At 35.7% G+C, this 20,665-nt stretch overlaps 2 non-coding genes and 1 pseudogene across 2 annotated transcripts; 1 reads left to right on the forward strand and 2 right to left on the reverse strand.

The window, feature by feature from the left end:
- Nucleotides 1-4,385: 4,385 nt before the first annotated feature.
- Nucleotides 4,386-19,389, forward strand: LOC149497520 (uncharacterized; annotated as a pseudogene).
- LOC149497521 (small nucleolar RNA R71) lies at nucleotides 11,810-11,915 on the reverse strand. Its single transcript, XR_016320301.1, has one exon. It is a non-coding gene; the product is annotated as a small nucleolar RNA R71 (small nucleolar RNA).
- LOC149497522 (small nucleolar RNA R71) lies at nucleotides 15,664-15,770 on the reverse strand. Its single transcript, XR_016320267.1, has one exon. It is a non-coding gene; the product is annotated as a small nucleolar RNA R71 (small nucleolar RNA).
- Nucleotides 19,390-20,665: the final 1,276 nt, after the last annotated feature.

Genomic DNA, 20,665 nt, shown 5'->3' on the forward strand with positions numbered 1-20,665 from the left:
GTATGCTTGATTGGAGAAGGAAATTCCTCCCCTTGTTTTCATTAAGAGGCCAAACCACTCTAGGGTGGTAAGGCGTACTTAATTATTTTTTTTGTATGGTATGCTATCTACATATATATGACATAAGTATGATTATTTTGATAACTTTCATAGGTTTAGAGTTTAAAAAAAAAATGGGTATTTAAGGTGTATGTGCTTTGAATTTTGCATAAGGAAAGTATGATAAATTTCATTATGATGTTAAGAAAGTTTTAAAAGAAAAGGAATTGATGAGAAATTTTCCTATATTAAGTATATATATATATATATATTTGAAATATTTCCTTTGAAGAATGTGGTAATTTTTGTAAGTTGTAAGCTGAGAAATTTGAAATGATGGGTATTAAGTAATGAAGAGTTTTTGATTAAGAATTATTGCTTTTGTGAAAGAATGATTTTGATTCGGGCTCTACTATGCATGATTGAAACGTGGTATGATGAGATTTATTTTGTTATTGTGAAGCTATGATCATATGCTAGGGTTATCAGCCCTTATAAATAGGCGGACGTGCTTATTTGTGTGATGGGGTGGTGCTTTCATAGGCCACGGTGGTGCTTTCATAGGCCACGGTGGTGCTTTCATAGGGGTGGTGCTTTCATAAGCCACGGTGGTGCTTTCATAGGCCACGATTGTGTGATGGGGGTGGTGCTTTCATAGGCCACGAGTATGTGATGGGGGTGGCGCTAACATAGGCCACGATCAAATCTGCTTATGTTCATTCTGCATGAGTACGAGCCTTAACGAAAAATGAAATTTTATTGTTGCTAGAAAAGAATGAAGACATATTTGTATTTATAATCTTCTTATTGCTTTCAAAGTATTTGAATTAAACGAATGAGATTATATTATTTTAGTAAACCTTATTTTGGAAATTAATGATTATGTTATCAAATGAATTTTCAAAGCATGATATTCCGGTACATGGTTTTAAAAATAAATAGTATATGTATTGGTATAATAAATGTGCAAGTAATGAATTTATGAGTTGAAAGAATTAAATTCTTTATGTTGTTAATTAATAGTTTATTTAATGATTTTATGTAATTTGTGTTTTAAGTAAGTTGTCATCGCAACTTTAGTAAGTATGTGAATTATGAGCACCACTGAGTTTTATACTCAGCGCGTTGATTTTTATCACGCGCAGGTTAAAGACTGTGGTTGCTGCTTGAAGACTAGAAGAGTAGCATCAGGGTAGAAGTGACTATTGTGGTAGTAGTAGATTGAGATTTATGTAATTAAGAACTATGGCATGTATAAGTATTATATTTTTGGAGATTGTATTATTTGAATTATAACTTAAGCATGTAATTAGCAATTATGTTGGTGTCTATATTCGGAGATAAGCATAAGATTCATTAAATGATTGAATATAAAATATTTCAAGAAAGTTGTTATGATTAGTTTATTAAGACTTGATATATATACTGAATGCAATTAATTGATGAAAATTAAAATGCTATTGAGGATTTATATAATTATGAAAATATAGAAGTGTTGTTGTGTTATGATGATTATTTGGAGATGTTGGGAGTTTGGAGTTTAATTGGGAGTTTTTTGTATTCACATGTTTGGCGAGCTCAGTTTTGAAAAAGGGAAATTCTTACAGTATTTATGTAAGATTTGTCCCAATCTATTTTTCAAAAAAAAAAAAAAAAAAAAAAGAGATGAAAACGAAATGAAATGATTATCTATAAAAAAAAAAAATTACTCGCTACACTTGTGAATACTCAATTACTTCTAATTCATAATCTTATTTAATGATTTGCATGTTAAGTTAAGACGGTGTCTCCGGCACCGAATGTGGCATCCATAGTCGGGTCTCATGGGACTGGGCGGAGGGTGTTACACCGTATGAGATATTATCTCATAGGTCAAGACTTATGGGATATCGTCGGAGGAGATAATACTACACCACCAGTTGGGGATGCGAAAGCTCTGAAAGAGTGGGAGACAAAATGTGGGAAGGCGATGTATGTGCTGACGGTTGTAGTAGAAGATGAGCAGATGCAACAGATCAAGTCGGTTAAAACACCAAAGGAAGCATGGGACATCCTCAAGTCTGCTTTCACCAAGAAGAACGAAGCAAAACTGCAATGGCTCGAAAACGAGTTGTTCTCAATCTCACAACAGAACTCACTGTAAGTCAATATTTTTCTAAAGTAATATGTTTATGTGAGGAGATTTCAAAATTAGATCCAGACAACGAGATCAACGAGACAAGGATGAGGAGGATCATCATCCATGGTCTAAGACTTGAATTTAAGGGTCTTGTGATTGCTACTCGTGGTTGGGCTACACAACCAAACTTAGACAAGTTAGAGAATATCTTGTCCAATGAAGAGACTTTGGATGAAAAAACGTCTAAAGTAGCTTTGAAGGATGATGAGAAAGCTCTCTTTGCTAAAAAGAGGGGATTTCGAAACGTTGCGAGAGTAGATGGTGGAAAAGAAAGGAGCAATCAACAAGGATAAAGAAAGCAAAAGTGGAGACCATCACAACAAGGGGGAGCAAGGCCAGGACAAAGGAAAGACAATTGGCGAGAAAGTGATTGTTCCTATAAGTGCAACAAAAGAGGACATTTCGCCCGAGAATGTCGAAGCCAACCCAAAACGAGAAACAAAGTGAAGAGGAATGGGATATTCACAATTTCTTTTTTCAGGAGGAAGAATATTTGCCCCAGAAGCCAGTAGAGATGATGATGAAAGGACCCGAGCAGGAGTCGTCATTAATATCTGTAAGTGATAGAGTCAACTATGAGGATGATTGGATATTTGATTCTGGAAGTTCTAATCACATGACAGGAAACAAAGAGATATTATCGGATGTATCTGAGAATGATGGAGGTCGTGTTATAGTCACAACAAATAATACGAGATTGCCAATAGCTCACATTGGAAAGAAAACCATTGTTTCTCCCTCCAGTAAGGAGAAAATGGAGTTACAGATGGTTTACCATGTGCCAAGAATGAAGAAAAACTGGCTCTATATATCACAAATAGTAAGTGCAGATAATTATGTGGTGTTCGGTCCTGATAATGTTAAGGTTTATCGTAACCTTAAATTAATCGGAGATCCATTCATTGAAGAACGGTGAGTAGAATCAATCTACGTCATGTCAACACAAGAAGCCTATATTGACAGAACAAGGAAGAGTGAGACAGTTGACTTGTGGCACGCTCATCTGGGACAAGCTTAAGGTGATGATGAAGAAGTCCATGCTTAAAGGTCTTCCTCAGTTGGAATGCTGAGAAGACACTATATGTGCTGGATGCCAATATGGAAAAGCTCACCAACTTCCCTTTGAATAGTCAAAACATAGAGCCAAGGTGCCATTGGAGTTAATACATTCAGATATTCTTGGACAGATCAAACAACCTACAAACAGTAATATGAGGTACATGATTACTTTCATCGATGACTAGTCGAGATATGTTTGGGTAGATTTCATGGTAAAGAAGTCGAAAATTTTTGAAAAATTCAAAGCTTTCAAGAAGAAAGTTGAAAAAGAAGTCGAAAATAAAATTAGATGTCTTCGCATCGACAATGGTGGAGAGTACACGTTTGACGAATTCACTAAATATTGCCAAGAGCAAGGCATTCAAAGGCAATTCACATGTCCAAGAACACCGCAGCAGAATGGAGTTGCTGAGAGAAAGAATCGACACTTGGTGGACATTTGTAGGAGTTTGCTCCATGCAAAGAATGTGCCAACTAGATTTTGGGCAGAGTGCATGAAGACAGTTGTGTATGTCACCAATAGACTACCTCAAGCAAGACTGGAGTTTACATCCCCATTCTAGAAACTGTGGAACATTAAACCAACTGTAAGTCATTTTCATGTTTTTGGATGTGTTTGTTATGTCTTCGTTCCGGATGAACTTCGAAGCAAGTTTGATAAAAAGGCACTTCGCTGCATATTTGTTGGTTATGATAAGCAAAGAAAAGGCTGGAGATGTTGTGATCCTATAACTAACAAGTGCCATATTTCACGAAATGTGGTCTTTGATGAGACATCATCTTGGTGGTCATCTCAAGCAACCCTACTACCAGACTCAAAAGAAATTCAAGAAAAAGTTGAAAAGAAGATAGGAGAGGGAGAGTTCATCCCAGAGAAAGGTCAAGCAGAGCCATCCAGAGTTCAAGAGAAATCGAAGAGCCCGTGGAAGATAGGTGCATACGAACAACAGTAGTCAAGTCAAGAAGAACAAGATCCAAATTATCCTTTACTTTGGCGATCGGGTTGAGAAAGAAGGCCTAATCAAAATATGCAAATGCTGCTATAGCATAGATAAAGGAGCCAACAACTTATGAAGAAGCATCAAAGAAGATGGAGTGGACTACTGCGATGGAAGAAGAAATTGCTGCTTTGGAGCAAAATCAAACATGGGAATTAGTGCCAAAACCAAGAGATATGAAACCCATCTCTTGCTACAAAATCAAAACTTGCCTAGATGGATCAATTGAGCGATACAAAGCAAGACTAGTTGCTCATGGATTTTCTCAACATTATTGCTTGGACTATGATGAGACATTTGGTCAAGTTTCCAAGATCACTACTATGCATGTATTACTAGCTTTAGCAGCTAGTAAGTCATGGCCCTTATGGCAGATGGATGTGAAGAACGCATTCTTACATGGTGAAGTTGATCATAAAATCTACATGGAGCAACCACTAGGGTTCAGAAGTCGTGAGAATCCTAACTATGTGTGCAAGCTAAGGAAAACTCTCTATGGTCTAAAACAAGCTGAGGGCTTGGTATGGCAAGATTGTAGAATTCCCTGTCAAGAATGGATATGTTATGGCACTAGCAGACTCCAGTTTGTTTGTGAAAGATCGGGAAGGAAGACTAGCTATAATGTTAGTATTTGTTAATGATTTAATAGTCACTGGCGATAACATCGAAGAGATTCAACTCATCCGAGAGAATTTGGGTACTCATTTCAAGATGAAAGAGCTCGGAAAGCTCAGGCATTTCCTTAGATTGGAGATAGAAGAAGCCAAGGAAGGTTTGTACCTCGGACAATAGAAGTATGCAAGAGATCTGCTAAAGAGGTCTGGAATGATAGAATGCAAGCCGATATCTACTCCAATGGATGCTAATGTCAAGCTGTGTACTCATGAAGGGAATGATCTGGAAGATGCTACTATGTATAGACAACTAGTGGGAAGCCTAATCTATCTCACTATGACACGACTGGACATTTCCTTTGCAGTTGGAGTAGTCAGCCGATTTATGCAAAGCCTAAGAAACCTCACTTGGAAGGTGTTCGAAGAATATTGAGATATGTTAAAAGTACAATCGATTATTGGATCTTATACAAGAGAGGTGAAATTATCAAGTTGGAAGGTTATTGCGATGCTGATTATGCAGGAGATCACGACACTCGGCGTTCAACAACAGGCTATGAATTTAGTCTTGGTTCAGGAGTAATGTTTTGGTGCAGCAATAGATAACCTATAGTGTCGCTTTCCACAACAGAAGCTGAGTATCGGGCAGCAGCTCAGGAAAGTGCTTGGTTGTCACAGCTTATGAACGATCTGCTTCAACCCTTCGACTATCTGATTTCGTTGAATTGTGCTAGTCATTCAGCTATACAAATGGCTGAGAATCTGGTGTTTCATGCGAGAACAAAACACTTGGAGTTTCACTATCACTTTATAAAAGAGAAGGTTCTACAAGTAGAGATTAAAATGAAATATATCAAGACGGAGGATCAACCAGCCCATATCTTTACAAAGAGTTTAAACGCAAATGAATATGAAGATTTTCGCCAACAGTTGGGAATGATGAAGAAAGAGAAATTAATCGTTGAGGGAGAGTATTAAAATATCACCGATTAATTTAGAAAAGACAACCACCAAAACGGGCTACCACAATAAGTTAAATACTTGGCAAGCTTCAAACCCAAAGGTGGAAACCCCAAGCCCAAAGATGGATGCCCCAAGCCCACATGGTGTGTAAATACCTAGGACATTTTAGAATACTCCCACCCACAAGATATTTTAATAAAATATCTCACCTACTCTAGAATGCTCCATGTAATCTCTACCGTACATTTTTGTAAGTAAATCATAGCCATATATTGAGGAGGTGGAAATGCCTATAAATACCACCCTCACCTCATTTGTAAGAACCAAGCAAAAACCAAGTCCAAGAAGCAAGTAAGTAATTCTTTCCTTAAGCTTTGTGAAAGTTTGCTTGTTATTAATACAATTTTATTTGGTGTTTTGTGTTACTATTATTTTTGTTGCCCTTCCCGTTATTATTTTTTGTGTTATAAATTATTAATCAATCTTGAAGTTTATCACTGCACTGATATCCAACAAGTATTGGTAGAATGCTCTAAGGCTTATGAAGGTGTGACTGAAAAGCTTAAGGACTCAGTTGCTGCCCTCGATTCTAAAGCTTACGGTGATCTTACAAAATGGGTTACTGTTGCCATGACTGGATCGCAGAAGTGCTCAGAAGCTTTCAAGGCTAAACCAGATATTACATCTCCACTTGCTGATACTAATGCAGAATATAGTAAACTCTGCAATATTGTATTCGCATTTTTTAATCTTTTGACAAAAAGTTAATCAGATTCTCATGTTTATCTCTAAATTTATTTATTTATGTGTTTCATGAATTGATAAATGGAAATGGTCCATGATTTTTTATTTATAATTCACATCATCAATATATAGAGCGAGTGATATTCAAATTTTCCAAAATCTTCAAAAGTTGGTTTCTATAATTATGAAAGTAAAAGTAAAAGTAATTCACAAGACAATAATGTAGAGGCCAGGTCTTGCAGATCTTAGTTTTTGATATTTAGAAAGGACTTCACTTTTGCTGGTTATAACACTGTAGGGGAGGGAAGGTATTTCATTTATTACCCAAAATTAATATTATTGTCCATGTACATATATTATTTCATTTATTTCATTATTTTAATAAATTTACTAAATTCAATATCATTTTATTACACATTATTGATTTTTAATAAAATTATAAACTTTATTTTTCTATTTAATTTATAATATATGTTCAACTAAATTATACTTTAATTCCAATTAACTTTGCATTAAATTGAATTTGCACATGCATTCTAGTACTGAATATTCAATGCATAAAGGTCCCAAATATTTCCCATGATTATATTTGCCAAGACTGAATCCATAGCCAAACTTGTAGACGAAACTATTGAAAATAGCTAATTTATCCCTTCCCCCCCCCCCTCCCTTAATATATGGTTAGAAATACTCTCGTTACAACTTTATATTTTTTTTGGTTTGATCCATATATAAGGTCATGGATCCCGGTAGGCAAGTCAATATCCAAAAAAGTTTGATCTTTCGTGACTTGAAAAGATGGGACCATGGATCTGTTAGCTAATAAATTCATTTTATTAAAATATACAATAAATTTAACGACAAAATAGCACATTTACCGACAAAATAGTGATAAAATAATGACAAAATTCTAACAAAATACCTTCAAAATGTATTTGTTTTATTTCATCAATTAATTAAATTTATTAAAAATCTACCCATTTGATTAAATTTTTTGATGCACATGTAACTCATTTAATTAAATGGATTGCAACTGTCGTATTCATATCACTCGTTTAATTTTCATATGTAAATATTTGATATGATTATTAAATGGATCATACTACTGTTAACCCTTATCGTGTCACGTGTTAAGTGGAGTCGTGTCGATACTAACACACCAAACAAATTTTGACACTTAGTTTATTTTTTGAAGGCAATAGAAAGTGTTCAGGCTTGGAGGTTTTGGAGAATTTCCACCAGCTGGCGGTTGAAGGGTAAGGTTACAGAATTTCCCTAATTGAAAAGTTAGGGTTAGGGAATTGAGTTGAGGTCTCTACAGATTTTCACAATGGAGGCACTAGCAGTAAACCTCAATCCTCATGCATACTATCCATATATAATGATGCAGAAATGGAGCGATAGATTCCTTATATTTCTAGAGCGTATCATCTCTGTCATTATTGATAGCTGTTATAATGGATCCTTTTGCATATAGAAACCATCTCTAGTTTACTTTCCTCGTTTTTTTTATTGTGAATCCATATTTGTTTTAGAGGTTTGTATCCATTTAAGTGATTGCTTTAGAAGTAGGACTCGCTCCTCCAATGGATGGAATTAGGGGTGAGAGTTCGGTTAACCAAACCGAACAACTGAATTAGCTCAGTTTTAGTTTATCTAAAAATATTTTTTTGGTATCCAAATCTGAAATCAAATAGTATAATAACCGATCCAAACCAAATTAAATCGGTTTGGTTTGATTTGGATTCTGTTATTTCAGACCAAATTAGTTATGTTAGCTTAAAAATAAATTCGGTTAGTTATTTATGGTAGTTAAACCAAAAATTGAAAACCAAACGGTTTTATATATCCAAACCAATCGGTAATCGAATTTTTTTAAAACAACTATCCAAATCCGACCAAAATGAATCGATTCTGTTTGATTCTCGGTTAGAAACCGAGAATTGCTCACCCCAGTTGGAATCGCAATGCGTTAGTCATCACCATTTTCTTAGTTGGTCTATGTATACAACAAGCGATTGGTTTAAAAAAATTGATTACTCCGATGCCAAATTGTCAGATTTTCTATATATTCATCTAAAAAGGTGTCTATTTGGTTAATAAATTCACTTAAGTTGCCAATTACTCAACTATACATAATAACAAATTAGCTTAAAGTCATCTAAAAAGGACAACTTACATATAAAATGAATTGTATTACCGTTTGGTCCCTCTTATTCTATATCAGTCCTAACATAACGATAAAATTCAACATGACAAACCAACTTATACTTATTAATTAAAAGCTCAATGCATAAATTCATCTTTATACTTTACCTAAAAAATCTTAGAAAGAAGGTTTAATTTACAACCTAAATTTGGGTCAAATGTACAAAAAACCTACAAATAAACTTTTCGATAAAAAAACCAGTGAACTTGGCATTTTATTTTCACTTAGCCCAATTTTTCACTAAAGATTTACGTATATACAGTACGGTCAACAATAAGAAATAAATGAATTAAAATTTATTTTTCTCTTGTAAATAGTTACAGCAACTTCTCCTTAGCCAAATAACCAAAGCTGGAAGCTATTTTTCAAGAATTAATATCTGAAACATAATAAATAATTGATATATTCATAACCTATCACATGTCATATTTATTGATCAAATAATTAAGATGCTGTTACTAATTTTAGCTCAAGAGATGTTGTTGTTACTATTTATTAGAGGAAAGTAATTTTTAATTCATTTATTTCTTATTATTGACCGTGTGATAAGTGTTACTTTTATAGCATTTTTTATTGTAATTTTGATTAAAATTTTTATTACTATTAATATATTTAAATCAGTTTTTATGCAATATTAATATGTTTTTGTTAAGGGCCTCCTTGAAACACAGCATTTGATTTTTGAGGAAAAATGTAGGGTTTTTGCAAGAAAAGGACAAATATGAGGTACAATGCAAATTAGCACGCTCTAGCCCGTGCAAATCAGCACGACCGTGCCAAATGCAAGGCAAAACAAGCAAAGAGTCAGAGGTGCGCACGCCCCAGCCCATGTTGAGCCGCACTCCCGTGCCACAACAGCCTTGGACTTCCAGAGGCGCTCACGCTCTAGCCCGTGCTAAGGCGCACGCCCGTGCGCGCATTGGAGATAAAAACTTGGCTCATACAGCTAAAGCATGCCCGTGCTACATATGTTACAGACTTCCAGAGGCGCGCACGCCCCTGGCCGTGCTAGTACGCACGCCCGTGCTCTAGAACTTCTCCAGATCATGATAGACAACACGGCCCGTGTTGAGATCCCCAGACTTCCAGAGCTAGCACGCCCCAGACCATGCCAGGCTGCACGCTCGTGCCAAGCAAGAAATCCTGAATTTGAGTCAAAAGTTGCCAACTAATTCCTACCATTTTCACAGCTCACTTTGGATACTTTCTTCATATGCCAGTCAAGCTTCAAACATATGCACATGGAAAGCCATAATTGAGAGGAATTTATAGCTTGATTTAGAACTTTTCCACCTCACAAAGTTGGACTTGCTTCATTAAAGCATGTGGATTGTTCCCCCAAGAAGTCTATATAAAGAGAGGAAGGAGCCATTCCAAAGGGACACACATTACACCACATCCCATATTCTGCATCCCTTCTCCCATCTCTCATTTTATAGCTTTGTATATAGTTTTATTCTTCTTTAGAAGTTAAGTATTCAAGAGTTGTGCAAAGGTTCAAGGAAGTCATCCAAGCAATTGTTAACTAGTTCTTATTTCTAAACTCTTAATCTTGTTTATTTCTTTCATTATTCTTATTGATTATGAAATATTTATCAAGCATTATTGAGTTTTATTTAAGTGCCATGTCTAACTAAACTCTTATACTAGGGGTTTGATGTAGCTTAATCTCTTTTCCAATTTATGCAATTAGATTTATTTTTCCTTATTCAAGTTATGATTTATTGATGAACTTAATGCTTCCAGGCAGAGTTTTCTCCTGGGTTGATTTATTTCAATTATCACTATCGGAAGAAGGATCTTTGATATGAAAAGATTAATAAAACACATGAGAATAATAACTTGATGCGAAAGCTATATGGTTTGACTCATGGGGGGTTTTCATGATTTATCAACCTTAAATTATGAATTCATAAACAACTACATAACTTAATGATTTGATTCATATTTGATTGTATAGGTAATTAAATGGAATTAAAATAGCTAGCAATACATCGGAAGAGCTTGTTAGTGAATTCAGAGTTGTTTCCTCTACTTGAATAATTAAATTGATTAATGAACTAACGAAATAAATTGGATAGAATTAAGTGAAATCAAAACCCCTAGTAGTTTCAATTCCTTGATTTCTTTTAATAATTTTTTTTTACTTGACTATTGTTTATTTTACATTTATAAAACAATTCTCTCAATCATCGTTTAAATAATAACGAGATAACATAATTTTGGTACTTGGATTACAATCCTCGTGGGAACGATATCTTACTCATCATATATTACTTGTAGTGATTCGTACACTTGTGAAATAAGCTGTCAAGTTTTTGGCGCTGTTGCCGGGGATTGGCAATACCAATATCAATACGAATTATCTTGTTATTAATTTAGACAATTATTTATTCATTTGTTTTTATTCATTTAATTTTTCTGTAGATCATCTCAGGTTTTTATGCAAAGAAGATCTGGAAGAACAGAACCTCTGATCTTTGATCCAGAAGTTAAGAAAACCTGCAGAAGAAACAACGCAACAAGGAGAGCATGAGAAAACAGATCCGAACAACAATCAAATATGGACGAAATAAATCCTCAACTTTCGAACATACCTCTTGCTGTAAATCCTCATATCAGACAGTAACAAAATGTCTGCACATTGCGAGATTATACCACGCCCTCTTTTAATGGAGCTACCTCTAGCATTACTAGACCAAGAGTGGAAGCTAATAACTTTGAAATCAAACCAGCAATTATTCAATTGCTATCCACTTCTATTTAATATGGAGGGCTCCCTAGTGAAGATCCTAATGCTCACATTACAAATTTCTTGAAAATTTGTGACACTTTTAAACAAAATGGTGTTTCTGAAGATGCCATTAGATTAAGACTCTTTCCTTTTACTCTAAGGGATAAAGCACGATCATGGTTACAATCTTGTCCCGCTGGAAGTTTTACAACTTCGGAAGAGTTAGCCCAGAAATTTTTGGCTAAATTCTTTCCATCTTCTAAAATAACCAAATTGAGAAATGAGATCATGACTTTCGTTCATCATGATCAAGAAAGCTTGTATGAAGCTTGGGAAAGATTTAAGATTTATTGAGAAAATGTCCCCACCATAGTTTGCTCAAATGGTTACAAGTCCAAACTTTCTATAATGCTTTGTCACCTAACATTAAGATTACTCTTGATGCAGCTGCAGGAGGATCTTTCGAAAGAAAGGAAATCGATGAGGCATACGATTTAATAGAAGAAATGGCAAGCAATAGCCATTATCAAAGCAGTTCTGAAAGAAGAAAAACTACAGGAATCTATGAAATCGATGCCATCACTGCACTCAATGCAAAGGTAGACAACATGGTAAGAAAGCTAGACTTACTAACCACTAAATCTGTGAACTCCATCATGCAAACTTGTGACAGATGCAACGAACCACATGGAATTGGAGAATGCATGTTAGATTCTGCAAATCCACAAACTTTAGAGCAAGTAAACTATGTGATGAACCAAGGGAGAAGGAATTACTCATACTTGAACCCTTACGACAACAGGTTGAGAAATCATCAGAATCTTTCATATGGTAATTCTAATAACACTTTAAATGCACCACCAGGTTTCTTACCTCCGGAGAAAAAAATCTCATGATGATCTCTTTACTGCCCTTTCAAAATCGCACATGGATTTTATGAATGAAACAAGAGAACACAACAAAATCCAACAAGCTGCGATAAGAAACCTGGAGATCCAAATGGGACAGTTTGCAAATATGATGGCAGCTCGACCTCAAGGTACGTTACCTAGTAACACTGAGAAAAATCCTAAAGAATAGGTACAAGCCATCACCTTGAGAAGTGGCAGAGAATTGGAGTACAAGCCCAGGAAAGAGAAGGAAGAAGAGAAAAAGGCACCATTCATTAATCTAGTAGAAAAGGAAGAAGTGAAACCCTATGTTCCACACGTTCCATTTCTGCAAAGGTTGAAAAAGATGCAGGATGACCAGAGCTTCATGAAATTTCTTGACGTCTTTAAGAAGCTTCAAATAAACATTCCTTTTGCTGAAGCTTTTGCTCAAATGCCCAGCTATGCAAAGTTCTTAAAAGAAATCTTGAGCAAGAAAAGAAAGATTGATGATCATGGAATGGTGAAGCTGACAGAGGAATGCAGTGCAATCATTCAAAATAAACTGCCTCCTAAGCTTAAGGATCCAGGGAGTTTTCTATCCCTTGTAATATTGGCAATTTGAATTTTGAAAAGGCTTTAGCTGATTTAGGAGCTAGCATAAATCTTATGTCTTATGAAGTTTTTCAAATGCTAGGTATGGGAGAGCTTAAGCCAACGAGCATGTCTCTACAATTGGCCGATCGATCAATCAAATACCCCAAGGGAATTGTAGAAGATGTACTTGTCAAGGTTGGAAAATTTATCTTTCCTGTTGATTTTGTTATCCTTGACATTGATGAAGGAAGAGAAGGATCATTGATCCTTGGAAGACCTTTTCTTGCAACTGCACGAGTGATATTTGCATAAATTGTCACTTTTATTCTTAATATTTTTGGTATTTTTGAGTTGTTTTCAAGCTTAAATCAGTTGGTTGAACAATTTTTATCAATTAGACATGATCTGAGTTATTTTTTTGAATAATACCATTTAATTGAGGAATTTTCAGCATTGTTAATATTTTGACCATTGTTTGCTTCTTCAGGCATAAATGAATGTATAGATGTTCAAATTTATTGATTTGTGATTCGTTGGAAAGATAGAAAGGAGCTCTACAAATTTTTAATAAGAGGCAAGATTCAATTCAACTTCGAAATTCATCAAAAATAGCTCTGAATCTAGAACAAATGTTATGAATGAACATGCATGAAGAGGTTTTATTGTTTTAGAGATATCTGGAGCTCCAAGAGTCAAAATTAGCTCAGCCTAGGCCCATTTGAATCTTAGAAGATGGCCCTACAGTTGCTGTGAAGACAACTAAATGAAGTGAGGTCGTTTTGATTGTCAAAAATGCCATAACATATCACATTTGAGCAGAAATATCTGCTTCAACCTGATTTGGTTTTTAGGTCGTATCTTCTGCTGTGAGTTTCTGTTTTGGGTGACCCTTAGTTCGTTAGAAAGGTGAGAAGGAGATATGCAAGTTTGTTGAAGAAGTCAAAATCAGATTCAAAAAGGAAGTTGCTGCAAAATGGGAGAACAATCAAAACAATAAAGATTTCTGTTGACTGTTTTTTAAAGTTTCCAAGTAATTAGAGATTCTTTGGGTCTTTTGAGAGGCTATATATAGTTGTAATTCTGGAGTAGCAGAGGCACGTTTTTCTTCCCACATAGTTCACCATCTAATTTGAGAGTTTGTTTTGTTTTCTTTTGTTTTAGTGATTGAAAGGCATGAATATGAGTGACTAATTTCTTAGTTCAGTTCAAGGCATTCAATTTCAATATGTATAATTGTGAAACTTGTTCTTTATTTAAATAATTGTTCTTTGAATATCTGTTGTTTCTTATAATTAAGGTGTTAATTCTATTGGGTGATTTGCTAAAAAGGCCTATTAGTTAATTATTTGGTAGGATTAAGTGCTATTTCATCTTCATAATCCGTAATTGTTGTGAAAAATTGAGTGTTAGTAGTAATTAGGTTTTACTGATTATGTTCCAAGTTTTCGGTAATAATCTAAAGAAACAATAGGGTTGAATTAAATAATTTATGCTTTTTAAATTATTGTTCAAATTTAACTGCTTCCTGTCCTTACTGCTTTTATTAGATTGAAAAGGATTTCTTAATACCTGCTCATTTAATAATTAGAGTTAATAAGGGTGCTGGGCTCAAATTAACTGTAATAGGGAAGTTAGGGAATTTATCATGCTTGTTGGTAAGTTTCAGTTAAGTATTCAAAGAGTAATTCATTCAAAATTTGTCTGTGATCATTTATACATTGGATTATAAATTGCCTTGAATTGAATGTTTATTAGATTGAGTTTTCAATTTAAGTTTAATAGTCAGTTTTATTTTGATTTCTCTAAGTGAAGTTTCAAAAGCCAACCCCCCTTTTTTCTCTTTACAAAATATCACAAAATTTAAGATTTCAGTCTCTAGGGTTCGACCTGAATTTACCACTTATGCAATTAAAATTCAGTAATTAATTTTTGGTGGAATCGACAAGCATCAAAATTTTGGCGCCGTTGCCGGGGACTGAAAGATTATTATATTTTGTGTTTTTATTTTGTTAAAATAGTTTTCTTACTTTGTGTAGTGTTCTGGTTTCAGGTTTGTGGTAAAATTTGTAAAATTGAAGGAGAATTAAAGTCATTTGGTTTATGATAAGAAGTTCTCAATCTGGTGAAATTATTTTTGATCCTGAAGTAGAAAAAACAGCTAAATGTTTGAGAAAATTAGCTAAAAAAGCTAAACAAGCTAATTTGAGTCAAGCCTTATCTAAACGGACGATTACTGATAGTTCAAACAATTCTCCGAGGGAATCAATTTCAGATTCAGATTCTGAAATTGATACCATGGTTGCCAGAACCTTGAAAGAATTGGCTACACCTGACCTAAATCAACAACCTTTGTGCATTCAATTTCCTACTTTAGATGTTGCTTTTGAATTAAAATCTAGACTAATCCATTTGTTGCCTAAGTTCCATGGTCTTTCGGGTGAAGATCCACATAAGCATTTAAAAGAGTTTCACGTGGTGTGTTCCAGCATGAAACCTCAGGGAGTTTCTGAGGAGCAAATTAAGCTTCGAGCTTTTCCTTTCTCATTGGAAGACAAAGCTAAGGATTGGTTGTATTACCTTCCTTCTGGATCTATCAACTCATGGAATGAGATGAAGCGAATGTTTCTAGAGAAGTACTTTCCTGCTTCAAGGGCTGCTAACATGAGAAAAGAAATTTGTGGCATTCGACAATACAATGAAGAGAGTTTGTATGAGTATTGGGAACGGTTCAAAAATCTTTGTGCAAGCTGCCCTCATCATCAAATTAGTGAGCAACTTTTGATCCAATATTTCTATGAAGGACTTCTACCAATGGACCGTAGCATGATAGATGCTGCTAGTGGAGGGGCTTTGGTTGATAAAACACCGGAAGATGCAAGGAGGCTGATTGCTAACAAGGCAACAAATTCTCAACAGTTTGGAATGAGAATGGACCACACACCTAAAAAGGTTAATGAGGTAAGTACATCTAATCTTGAGAGACAAATTTCTGATTTAACTTCTTTAGTTGAGACAATTGGCTGTAGGGAATATTCAAACTGTTAAGGCATGTGGAATTTGTTCTGCTTCGGGTCATGCTACTGATATGTGTCCTACACTCCAAGAGGATGAATTAGTGCAGCATGCCAATGTAGTAGGTAATTTTGGACAGCAACAACGCAGGTATGACCCCTATTCTAACTCTTATAATCTAGGATGGCGAGACCATCCAAATTTGAGCTATGGGAATCAACCGGTACAAAATTGATACCAGTAGCAAAGACCACAATTAACTCAATTGCCTTCCTCTTCCCAAAATCAAGGTATGTCACTTGATGAAATTGTTAAGGCTTTAGCTAATAATACACAACAATTTCAACAAGAGACTAGGAATAGCATTCAGAACATAGAGAGGCAAATTGGCCAGTTAGCTTCATCTGTGGGTAAACTTGAAGCTCAAGGTTCCAGTAAGCTTCCATCACAAATAGTGATAAACCCCAGAGAAAATGCAAGTGCTATACTTTTACGAAGTGGGAAAGAAGTTGATAATCAAGTTATACACGAGTCAAGGAAAAAGAAGCAGCAGGGTGCAAAGGATTGTGAGGTTCCTGAAGTTGAGGTAAATTCTAAACTTAAAGTTAATGATGCTAATAATTATGTTCCTCCATTTTCGAGTGTTGACGCGTGTCTTTATGCCCCCACCTAACCCAATGAGGATACGAGGATGCGGAATGAGAGATCATGGTTATCTGGAAGTCTTTAAACCCAAGGATTGATTTAAACCAATTTGAGGGTGACTGATCTGTATTAGAGTTGCGTCACGCAGCTATAACGTGCGTGATGGCACTGACAGTTGCGTCACGCAACTCCAATTAAGATGACGTCACCATGAAAGCCGACATAACGGTTTTAGATTCTGTTTGGATATGTGGCAACGGTCTAGAAAGTGAGCTACGTCACGTAGCTATCGGGTCTGTCACACAGCTGTCAGTTTCGTGACGTAGCTATCCCCTGTTGCCCTACCCATATAAATACTGCATTTTTTTGTCTTAAAAGGGAGGAATTTTTATGGCTTAAAAAAAAAGAGACAATTGCTGCTAGGTTTTTCTGCAGAAACTCTACTGAGTTCCCTTGAAGAAAAACAGCCTTTAGAGATTAATTAAGTTGAAACGAAAATCATAAAAATGAGAAAAAGGAGAGAAAAACAAGAGAGAAGGAGGTGGGTGTACTTGGTGAACAAAGGCTTCTGGGACCCTGAAATCTCATTCTTTAAGGCGTTCAGATTGTTTACAATCCTCAACCTGAGGGTTAGGTAATTATCTAAGACTTTTCTTGGTATTTTTAGTTGTTTATTCATTATTATTTATTTTATTGGTGTTTTAGTAGTGTGACCTTAATTAAACGGTATTCTACCCATTCTTGGATGTTTCTAGGTTGTAATAAAACATGTTTTAATAAAAGGAAAACGTAAAAAGGTTTGTTTGAAAGGTAGATACGGACTAGAGCAGTTGCGTCACGAAGCTATAAGGTGCGTGACGGAACTGTTCATGTCCAAAACATATTTATATTGCCCAGATTAGTTGCGTGACGGAACTATTCGTATTTATGATTTTATTTCACTTTTATTTTCTGTTTAGTACTATATTTGAAATAAACGATTGATGGATCTGAAAGTTTTTCGAAATCATGAACAGCTGCGTCACGCAACCGTTAGATCCGTCACGCAACTGTTCTTCCATAGAACAGCAACAGTTGCGTGACGCGACTGTTCTAACGTTCCAGAAAAGATTTTTGTTCTTTTTAAAATAATAATAATAATAATTTTGTGCAATTAAATAAACATTCAATTCTCTTAATAATTCAAGAGACAACCAATTGTGGGCAGATTGCGATTTAATCAAGTCTAGGATGTTAATATATTGTTATGCATGATTTCGGTTTTTTTTTTAGGGTTTCTTGGATTTAAATTGGGTAGAATGTATTTTAGGTTCGGTTTGTGGCCCACCTTTAACCATAAGGCAAGAGCGGGTCTTTTGTTTATTTTGACTTAACTGCTGTGGTTTGAATGGTTGGTGTGGTTTGAATGATTATGAATGCAATGAATGAATTTATTTGGCACGATTAAATAATTTTTCACATAGGAACTCGGTTCGATTTATTCGGGTTGGGTTTGTATAAATAATTTGGCTTTTCTAAATTAAAATAAATTAGAAATTGTAGGTTAAAAGAGGCCGATTTTTCGGGCGTCGGCTTCCAACGAGCCGACGTACCCAATTCCCTTATCCAGAATCGCACTTGGTGCGCCTGACCAGTTCTCTAAATTGGCCTTAAATAAAATTGGGTTTTAAATGAAGTCACTTTTAAAATTGGAAATGGTCCCATTGCCGAAAAAATGGGTGGCGACTCAAATGTTTTATAAGACCGATTTATCGGCATTGTATGCTAAAATGTTTTGTCACCAATTGTTAAAATCACACTTTTTCAATCAAAACAAGAATCGAGCGTTTTTCGGGTCGCTCGGGGGCGGTGCCAAAAACACCGAGTAGATTGGCCAAGACAAAGAAAGAAGAACAAGAACAAGAGATTTTGGAGACTTTCAGAAAAGTAGAGGTTAATGTACCTTTACTTGATGCGATCAAACAAATCCCCAAATATGCAAAATTCCTTAAAGAATTGTGTACTACAAGGCGCAAGTTGAGGAATAATGAAAAAGTTAGTGTCGGGGAAAATGTGTCAGCATTTATTCAACGAAAATTACCCCCTAAGTGCAAAGATCCAGGTTCGTTTTCTATCCCATGTAGAATAGGTGATTTTAAATTTGAACGAGCAATGGCAGATTTAGGAGCATCTATTAATGTTATGTCATATTCAGTTTTTCAAACTTTGAATTTGAACACTTTGAAGGAAACTAGTGTTATTATTCAATTGGCTGATCGTTCTAATGCTTACCCTGTGGGAGTAGTTGAGGATGTTTTGGTGCAGGTTGGACAATTAATATTTCCAGCAGATTTTTAGATTTTGGATATGGGTGATGCTGTTCCCACATCAAATTCTGCTTTGATTTTATTCGGAAGAACTTTCCTAAAAACTGCCAAGACAAAGATTGATGTGGATGGTGGCACTTTAACCATGGAGTTTGATGGAGAAGTTGTTAAATTTAATATTTTTGATGCCATGAAGCATCCTGCTGATGATCATTCTATTTTTTCTATTGATTTAATTGATACATTTGTGCAGGATGTCTTTGAGTTAAGCAATGAGGATGAGTTAGAAGTGGTGATTAGTAAAGGAATTCATGAAGATAATACTAATCAGCCACTAGGCGCAGAGGTTCAAGATGCAGTAATGGCATTACAGTCATTACCAGTAGTTCCAAAAAGGTATGGAGTTTCTAAGATTGATTGACCTCCTCACACAAAACTATTGCCTTCTATTTTAGATGCACCAGTTCTTGAACTCAAACCGTTGCCTGAGCATTTAAAGTATATTTACTTGGGAGATAATGAGACACTTCCGGTTATCATTTCAAGTAAGTTAACAAAGATTCAAGAAGAAAGATTGATAAGAGTTTTGAGGATGCACAAAGAAGCTATTGGTTGGACATTAGCTGACATCAAAGGCATAAGTCCATTGGTGTGTATGCATGTGAATACCCAAATTTTGAGGCTCAAAGAGCCAATTTTCCCGGACTGCAAACAGTCCGGCCGGACCAAAAGCCATTTTGGAAGTTCACCGAAAGTATGCCAATATGGTACTTGAAACGTCCGAAAAATCACGAGGATCACAGAACTGGTCCCGGAATATTTTTTGGAGGTCCGGAGCTCCCAGAGAAGCCCCCGGAGCGTTAAAATAGCAAAACCACCGGGCACGGTGGCTCGGGCCGTCGGACACGGCGGCCTCGACCACCGACCTCGGCAGCCCCGCCCGCCGTGGGTTGGGCGGCCCAGCCCGTCGTCCACCGACGGCCCTGGCCGCCATCCTCCGGCGGCCCAGGCCGCCGAAACAGTCCGATTTTTCCTATAAATAGTGGCCCCGGCACTCTGTTTTACTCACTCAGTCTGTGTTAACGGACGCTCCTTCTCCCTTACGCTCTTTGCGATTCTTTACTGCTTTTTATGCATTTTTAGTTTTAGTCTTATTGCTTTTCTTGCTTTGTTAAGTGGTCACTAAAGTTAAACTTAATTAATATTCCCTTAACGAGGAGCTTAACCTGGAGTTAAGAAGTGGCCGTCGATTAAATCATGTACATAAACTAAACTCTGCTTATTTAATTTTAGCACTTCATGCATGCTTCTCCTCTACTCCTAATAACTCTACAACTGCATAAATACATCCACGTCATCATTAGGCAAATAAACTGCCTCAATAAATAAATTTAGGCTAATGCCCGGTTAATCAATAATCGTGGTATTAAAACCTAAATCCGACAATATTGGCTTAAAATACCTAGTTAATTCAATGGCTATGGTATAATTGCCTTTATTTCGAACAGTCCGGCTTAAGTCCAATTAATCAATAGTTGTGACTAAAAAGCTGTAATAAAACACGTTTTTCTTGGCAATAAATTGCCTACATTACAATTTAATTGATCACTTTTGGCAAATAAATTGCCTGTAAGTGAGATTAATCTTTTCCTTAGCGACAAATCGCTTAAATCAAAATTTTGGCTAAAAGCCTGCAA

Source organism: Jatropha curcas, chromosome 3 (genome assembly GCF_041381405.1).
Source record: "Jatropha curcas cultivar XTBG-Jc1 chromosome 3, XTBG_Jcur_1.0, whole genome shotgun sequence".
NCBI lineage: Eukaryota > Viridiplantae > Streptophyta > Magnoliopsida > Malpighiales > Euphorbiaceae > Jatropha > Jatropha curcas.